Below are 8831 nucleotides of genomic sequence, written 5' to 3'. Positions count from 1 at the left end.
CTGATGAATTCAGACACTTTCTCAGGATGACGGACCCCGTTTTTCACCGTCTGTTGGCTTTACTGGCCCCTTATATCAGCAGGCAGGATACCTGCATGCGGCAAGCCATCACTCCGGAGCAGAGGCTAGTCACCACATTGTGGTACTTGGCGACTGGGAGAAGCCTGTAGGACTTCAAGTTCTCAACAGGTATCTCCCCCCAGGCTCTGGGAATCATTATTCCAGAGACCTGTCCTGACATTATTCAGGTCCTGCAGAAGGACTATATTAAGGTAAGATTTCTCCTTTAACATCACATTCTAAGAATTTTATGTTTGCTAATGTATTTTATTTCTTTCATCATTCCCTAATTACCATGATTGTAATATGCCATTAATGTCCCCTTTGTCCTCATGCATGCTGTAAGCATTTAATGCTCCTCTTTTGGCCTACATGCATATTTGCCTTCACTAACCTCCCCAGCATGCTATCCTGGGCCCATATACGCCTATAGCCTAGTCACTTAACAATGTATTTTGTCAGCTCCATTGTAGTACTTTACCCTAAACACCCCCTAAAATATATACAAATGTTATGTGTGTCCTTAAATTCATGCAAAGTGCCAGAGACTTTTTTTTGGGGAGCCCAAACTCATTTGGACCCCCCCCCAACCGCTAAGTCAGCTGATAACAATCCTGTATCTGCTGACTTTGCCAAACATATACACACTATACCTACCTCTTTTGTGGTCAGATTTAGGGATGAATTCACCAAAGCATGTAGTGAAAGGGCTTGCCTGAATACTTTCAAATGGTACTGTTTAAAGTTTGGTTCTCCTATTATTATCTTGATAGGTAATTCCAGATTGTAAAAATGTGCTTCCATTTGTACAGTGTGTATTTAAATTTTTGTATTATGACACCTGTCCAGTGGGCTGCCAACAGTGTTAGTAAGGAGGGGCTAGCCAAAGTAATACACATTATTTATGCATACAGCTCTCAATGAAGTGGAGAGGGTTACCTGTACAAAACACCCCCCCCCTTTAATTTTTACAATGGGTCATCAGAGGGGGTGAGGAATCTAATAAGTTGACCTTATACTAAATGATTAGACTGATGTTGGCCAAGAATGTTTGTGTCTAATCTGCATGCAATGTTTATGTGCAAAATTACTAATTATTTTTTTCTTGATTGACTCCACAGTTTCCTTCAACGCCACAGGAATGGCAGACTGTGGCCTCCCACTTTGCCACCTGTTGGGACTCTCCCAACGCCGGAGGGGCAATTGATGGGAAACATGTCCACATAGTCCCACCCCCCAACTTGGGGTCATACTATTATAATTACAAGGGGTTTAATAGTATTGTGACGTTGGCGGTGGTGTCGGCTACTTACGAGTTCCTGTATGTGGATGTGGGGAAAAATGGCCGGATGTCGGATGGTGGAGTCTTCGCCCAGACAGAGTTCTACAGGTGTCTTCAGAATGGCAGCTTGGGCTTGCCACCTCCTGAATACAATGTGGAAGGACACCCGTTTGTCTTTGTTGCAGATGGAGAATTTGCCCTGGGGGACCATCTTATGTGGCCATTCCCTATGAGAACCCTCACCCCGGACCAGAGGGTTTTTAATTACCGGTTGGCCAGAGCCAGAAGAGTGGTGGAGAATACAGTTGGAATAATGGCCAGCCGGTTCCGCCTATTTCTTACACCCATACACATGGTAGAATATAATCTGAATCATATTATCCTTTGTTGCTGTGTTCTCCACAACTTCTTAAGGAGAAATTCTTTGAACTATGTTGCCTCAGTTGGGCCTGAGGCCGGCCTTATTAATGAACAAACACTGACGGCACTTGAAACTGGCCATCCTGGTTTTCCCGCCCAAAGCACCCACGAGGTCCGTATAAAATACATGGAATACATTGGGGGTAGGGGGGCCACTGATATGCCAGACAATGTCTGAGACATTTTTAAAATAAATATATTTTTTTAAATGAACTAATCTTTCCTTGGATTTACTGCTTGGGTTTCTTTTAGCTGTCTTCTAGGTTATCTAATTGCCTTTTCTTTTTGGCCTTTTTCTTCAACAGTGCAAACGAAAATTCTTTGAGACATGAGGTGACAATCTCTTCTTCAGCTATTATTATGTTGCAGGTCTGCTACACACATGCCTTGTTTTTCTTATTAATGTATGTTAATGCATTACTGATAAAAATATTCATAATTTTCAGCACCATGACAGAAATTTGGGGAGTCATGAAAATGGCATGATTGTGGCAAATTATAAAGCACTGTGGGTGTTAGTTACTAAAGGAAAATCCACTTTGCACTACAAGTGCACTGCAAATGTGCACTTGAAACTGCACTGAAACTGCACTTGTAGTGCAAAGTGGATTTGCCTTTAGTAAATAACCCCCATTGTCACTGTAAACACCAACTTTACTCCAAAAACTGCTTTTAAGCATTGAAAGAAGAAGCCACACATTGTTGATTATAAAACGTTTTACTCAAAGCACATTCACATGTGCGTTTATAAAAGGGTTTTTGAACAAACTAACATCTTTGGTGTATAACATTATTTTTTGTCACATTAATTATAAATAGCCTTTTTTGGTAAAACAGGCATGTTTCAAAGCATAACACAACTCAGGAACTTACAATTTTCAACTTTGATAAAGTGAAGGCAATATCAGACATTAGTATGTCAAAACTGTTTTGATATTGCCTTCATCAGATGGGGTCATCTCACCCCTGAAAAAGTTGAAATTTTGAAGATGTACACAAATTGGGATTCAAACTCGGGATTTCCCTCCTGATCCCATGCCTAATGTCAACATGTGCTAGCTCCCATCATGGGGGATCAATGGACGTGTTTTGGGGGTCCAACCCCTTCATCTCAGCCACTTTAGTAGCGAGGAAGGGGTTGCACCCACAAGACGCGTACATTGATCTCCCATGATGGCAGATAGCACATGTTGACACACTGTGTGCATCTTCAAAATTTGGCTTTTAAAATACTGTAAAAATTGTTTTAAAATACAAAAATAGACAAGCAAAAAGTTAGGAATTTTTTGTGTCATTGATGTTTTCCTTTAGATTTTCTAAATGAGGATCTGGGCACTTTCACTTGTGAACTGACATTCTTCTTCCACAGCATCCACATCACCTAAAAATAAACTAAAAAACACACCATGTATTGCAAATATGCAGGCTAACATCTATTACCTGAAGCAGTGGTCTCAGACACTCACCTGTTGTGGTGACTATTTCGCCCACTTCCACAACGTCTCCCTCCTCCTTCTCTGCTTGTGTTTTGAGGATTTCCCCTTTTTTCAGAAGTGTGGTATCCCTGGTGTCCTCAGACGTCCCGAGTCTTTTCTCCTCTATGTAAATACAAAAAAGGTATACTTAGCACACAGATATTTGAGGGCAGAAATAGGAATATGAAACATTCCTCGGAAGTGTCGTACAATTGTCTGTTTTGACAGAGTTCCAAGCTGAAAACATAATTTTTTTCCCTTTCTAAAGCTGGAATACTTACCTGTTTTGTGCAAGTTTCACACATGTAGACACCACTATAGTTTCCAATGGAGCACCTGTGTGGGGCACCGAATAAAAAGGGTGTTCTGGTGTCCCACACTAGTGCTCCTGCATCCAGATGTGTAAACAGTGTCCTCTCCTTTACATTGAATCAAGTTTGCATTTCATTCTAGTTACAAACCCATCTAGACAACAAACTTATTTTAATAGAAATAGGCCTGAACAATTTTAGTTAACTGCATATGCCCAAAACATTGTATTTTAGTGGGTGAACGAACAATGTTTCCTACGACCGATTAATGTGAACATAAACATGAAAGTTACCATTTTAAACTGTTCAACAGTTAGGCCGCGTACACACGGGCGGATTGTCTGTCCAACTTAGTCCGCTGAACAGTGTTTCAGCGGACAATCCGCTCGTGTGTGGGCTTCAGCGGACTTTTTCAGCGGACAATCTGACGAACAAAGTCTTACGGAATTTCCGTAAGACAGTCCGTTCAAACTTGGTTTTGTCCGTCCAAACTTGGTTTCAGCGGACAGTCCGCTCGTGTGTAGGCAAGTTGGACGGACTAAGTATGGCGCATGCTCAGAAAGGGTTTACACGGCCGAAGGTTGCATTGCAGTGTATAGGACGACGTTTTTCTAGTCCCGTCGTACGTGCTGTACATGTCATCACGCACGCTTTCAGCGGACTGTCTGCTCATCGTGTGTGGTCAAGTCCGTTCATGCTAATTTTGAACGGACTGTCTGTCGGATTGTCTGCCGAACTTAGTTGGGCAGACAATCCGCCCGTGTGTACGCGGCCTTAAGAAAAGCACATGGAGCAGCATGCAAGTAATATAAGGAATCCCAGCTCCCTCCCCTGGGGGAAAAAAAGGATATCTTGATTAACCACTAGGCATCTGCGCTATAGCCGAAAGACGGCTACAGCTCAGACTTCAATTGCTGGGAGTTCCTGGACGTCCTCCTGTTTATTTCCCCTCTGCGCGCCACCGCGGGCGCGCATCTGGGAAATTCTGTGTTGGCCATGTCGCTTGGACACAGCCAATCACAGATCGTGCTAGATGGCCAATCACAGAGTTCACCCCCTGCCCCCCCCCACGGCTCACCCCCCCCCCCACAGGTTACCTTCTCTTCTCTGATCCACAGTTCACCCCCACAGCTCAATCTACTCCTCCTTCACAGGTTACCTTCTCTCGTCCACAGTTCACCTCCCCCCCACAGCTCACCCTACTCCCCCTCCAAAGCTCACCCCCCACAGGTTACCTTCTCTTCTCTCGAAAAAAGAGAAAGAGCTCCCCGTGTTTTTTTTTTTTAGCAGCAACGAGGATGCAAATGACTGAATACTTGGTTTTATTGGTCAAAACACTAATCATACCATATACAATACACGCAAGAATTAAAATATGAACTCTTTTTCTCATCCACAGTTCACCTCCCCCACAGCTCAAGCTCCCACAGGTCACCTTCTCTTCCCTCATCCACAGATCAACTCCCCCCCCCCCCACACACACACACACACACACACAGGTTACCTTTCCCTCCACACACAGGTCACCCTCTCTTCCCTCATTCACAGCTCACCCCCCACACACAGGTTACCTTTCCCTCCACGCACAGGTTACATTCTCTTCTCTCGTCAGTTACCCCCCCCCCCACCTCAGGTTACCTTCTCTTCTCTCATCCACAGTTCACCTCCCCCCATAGCTCAACCTAACCCCCCTCCACAGGTTACCTTCTCTCATCCACAGTTCACCTCCCCCCACAGCTCACCCTACCCCCCTCCACAGCTACCCCCCCCCCCCCCCACAGGTTACCTTCTCTTCTCTTGTCCACAGTTCACACCCCCCCCCCCACAGCTCGCCCTACCCCCATCCACAGCTCAACCCCCACCCACAGGTTACCTTTTCTTCTCTAATACACAGCTCACCCTCCCCCCCTTCACAGCTCACCCCCATCCACAGCCAGCTCACCCTCTCCCCCCCATCCACAGCCTGCTCACCCCCTTCCCCCATCCACAGCCAGCTCACCCTCCCCCCCCCATCCACAGCCAGCTCACTCTCTCCCCCCCCCATCCAAAGCCAGCTCATTCTCTCCCTCCCTATCCAAAGACAGCTCACCCTATCCACCCCCACATTTCACAATTCATGTTAGCATGCACAGCTCAAGCTAACCCCCCTCCACAGGGTACCTTCTCTCATCCACAGTTCACCTCCCCCCACAGCTCACCCTACCCCCCTCCACAGCTACCCCCCCCCCCCCCCCCCCACAGGTTACCTTCTCTTCTCTTTTCCACAGTTCACACCCCCCCACAGCTCACCCTACCCCAATCCACAGCTCAACCCCCACCCACAGGTTACCTTTTCTTCTCTAATACACAGCTCACCCTCCCCCCCTTCACAGCTCACCCCCCATCCACAGCCAGCTCACCCTCTCCCCCCCCCCCCCCATCCACAGCCTGCTCACCCCCTTCCCCCATCCACAGCCAGCTCACCCTCTCCCCCCCCCATCCACAGCCAGCTCACTCTCTCCCCCCCCCCCCCCATCCACAGCCAGCTCACCCTCTCCCTCCCTATCCAAAGACAGCTCACCCTATCCATCCCCACATTTCACAATTCATGTTAGCATGCACAGCCTCTCCCCCATCCACAATTCCCCTTTTAACCTCTGTCAACATGTCACCTCTGCACACCCCCCCCATCAACAGGTTACACCCCCAGTCCACAATCACCTCTGCACCCCCATCCACATCTTATCTTTCCCCCCTCCATATTTCACTTCTGCACCCCTATCTACAGCTCACCCCCCAGCTCTAACCCTCTACAACCCCCATGTTCCACCTCTGCACCCCAAGCCCCCCCAGCACTCTTACCCCTGTTAAAATTCCCCTACCCACAACTCTCACTTTGCACAATCTAACCCCCCTCTCCCAGCTCTGACCTCTGCAGAACATCCACAACTTCACAGTCTCTACTCTCTCTGCACAACCAGCCCCCTTTCCTCCCCCTTTCCCTCCTCAGGTCTCTCCCCTGCATTGGTATTAGAGCCGTGCAGCAGACTTCCGTTCTGTTCTGTCATATAAGGCTTAATTTTTCCCCTGTTTGTCAGATCATCAGTGTACACAGAACCAAGGAGGAGTTTCAGAGATCTTCACTCGGACCCGTGCAGCAGTGATCTGACAGACAGCAGGCGGGAATAGATGCCTCTGATATCCCCCATTAATGCCGATAGTTGTGTCGTGTGCACTTGGGCACTGATCAGTCAGCTGTGGGGCACATGCCCTGGATGCCAGTGCTAGCATACAGTAGCTGGTGGAGGAAGCAAATTGTATAAAAACCTTCCTCTACTGGCTTCTGTTTTATGTGAGAGGCTGCAGAGGAGAGGGCTGGCTGAGGTGGCGGAACTGCGTTCTGGCACATTTCGGCAGAAAAAAAGCCCTGACAGCTCTAAAACTTTCATCCAATTTCTAAATTGCATTTGTAAATTCCAAAAGCCAGTATAAAGGAGTGGGTGTGCCCTATACTTTCATACTTTTTCTAATAGACCAATCACAGCTGATCATCGCATGAACCAGGAAGTGTCAGTTAATGACTTTCCTCGGTTTATGCTATGAGGGAGAGCCGATCAACGTCTCTCCCTGTCAGAGGGGGGGTCTGCGCTGATAATCAAAACATTGATTATCAGTGCAGCCCCATCAGATGTGCCCATCAGCTGCCAATAAGTGTCCATCGCTTGCCAGCCTGTGCCTTATAATGAATGCCTGTCAGTGCCCATAAAATTTTCAATCAGTGCCCACAACAGTGGCAATGAGTGCCCATAAAAGTGCCAATCAGTGTTCCATCAGTAATGCCTGTCAGTGCCCTTCAGATGCCACTCAGCCATGTCTGTCAGTAGCTCCTCATCAGTGCCACCTATCTGTGCCCATCACTACTGCCTGTCAGTGCCGCCTATCAATGCCCATCAGTGTCGCCTATCAGTGCCGCTTATCAGTGCCCATCAGTTATTTATTTCAAAATTGTCAGTCTTTTTTTGTTGATAGCACAAAAAATAAAAACTACAGAGGTGATCAAATCAAATACCACCAAAAGAAAGCTCTATTTGTGGGAAGAAAATTATAAAAATGTCGTTTGGGTACAGTGTTGCATGAGCGCGCAATTGTCATTCAAAGTGCGACAGCCCTGAAAGCTGGAAATTGTCCTGGGCAGAGAGGGGGGAAAGTGCCTGGTACTGAAGTGGTTAAAATGAAAATAATTATAATTTTTGGTTTGTGGTGCTCAGATGCAGAATAGTTCCACTTTAAAGTGGTTGTAAACCCTCCCATATACCCAGTAAAGTGACTGGCCTCAGGTGATACATAAAAATGACTCAAATTCTCATATATAAGTTGTAACTGTTTATTTGCTGTCCTCTGTTTTCTACAGCCGTTCAAAGTCCAGAATTTATAAAGCTTGTCTGAGCTGTCAGGTATTGAAATCACAATAAGCTGGAGGTCGCCCCCCCCCCCCCCATGTCACCATTTTTCTCTTGGTGTCAGAATAAATGCTGATAGCAGAGAAATAAAGCAGGAGACAGAAAAGACACTTAGTGCTCTTAATTGAGACAAGTACATACTACAGGGATGTGCTTTCTTCATATTTAATGTCTGAGGTTTAGAATCACTTCAAGCATACTTAAACCATTGTCCTCACCATCCAGTCCAGCTGTTTTCATCATCGCTGCGATCAACCATCTTTAAGACACAACCGGGACCATTCTCAGTGGGGTACTCATGCAGTTTAGCCGCTGTTTGTACACACCTTTAGAGCTTGTTCTGTTCAAGCTTTTTATCCTTTATTATTCCAATAAACAATAAGCTTATCACAATGGCTATGTGTGGTTCACATAAGTATTGGTTTCACCATTAACTACATGTGGATCTAAGCGTTTTAGGAATCCTTGCTGCTTTTTATTTCTTTATTTTTTTACTTTTTTTATATGTAATACTCTCCCGGGAGCATTTCCTAGCAGCTACAATCTACAAGACTGATATTGTCTTTCGCTCTTCATATAGCAATTTGTTTCTCTTAAGAGGGTGCCTGATATCTTTTGCTGCTTCTTAAACCCTTGTCTGCATACACGCTGCACCTATGCTGGCACCCCTGGGCAGAAAACAAACTCATTTGCAATGAAATCAACTGGCATCAGAGTTAAGGACTGTGTAATACAAATACAGTATATATGCAAGTCATCTACCACCTTCATATATGTCCTCAAATTAGCTGTACACTGCATTTTAGATGCAGGATAAATAGTAACTCATACCATTTACGTAAGC

This window comes from Lithobates pipiens, unplaced genomic scaffold (genome assembly GCF_037356315.1).
Source record: "Lithobates pipiens isolate NorthernLeopardFrog02 unplaced genomic scaffold, aLitPip1_a1.2 Scaffold_18, whole genome shotgun sequence".
NCBI classification, from domain to species: Eukaryota; Metazoa; Chordata; class Amphibia; order Anura; family Ranidae; genus Lithobates; species Lithobates pipiens.
The sequence above is the reverse complement of the archived record's forward strand: the minus strand, read 5'-3'. Positions refer to the sequence as shown.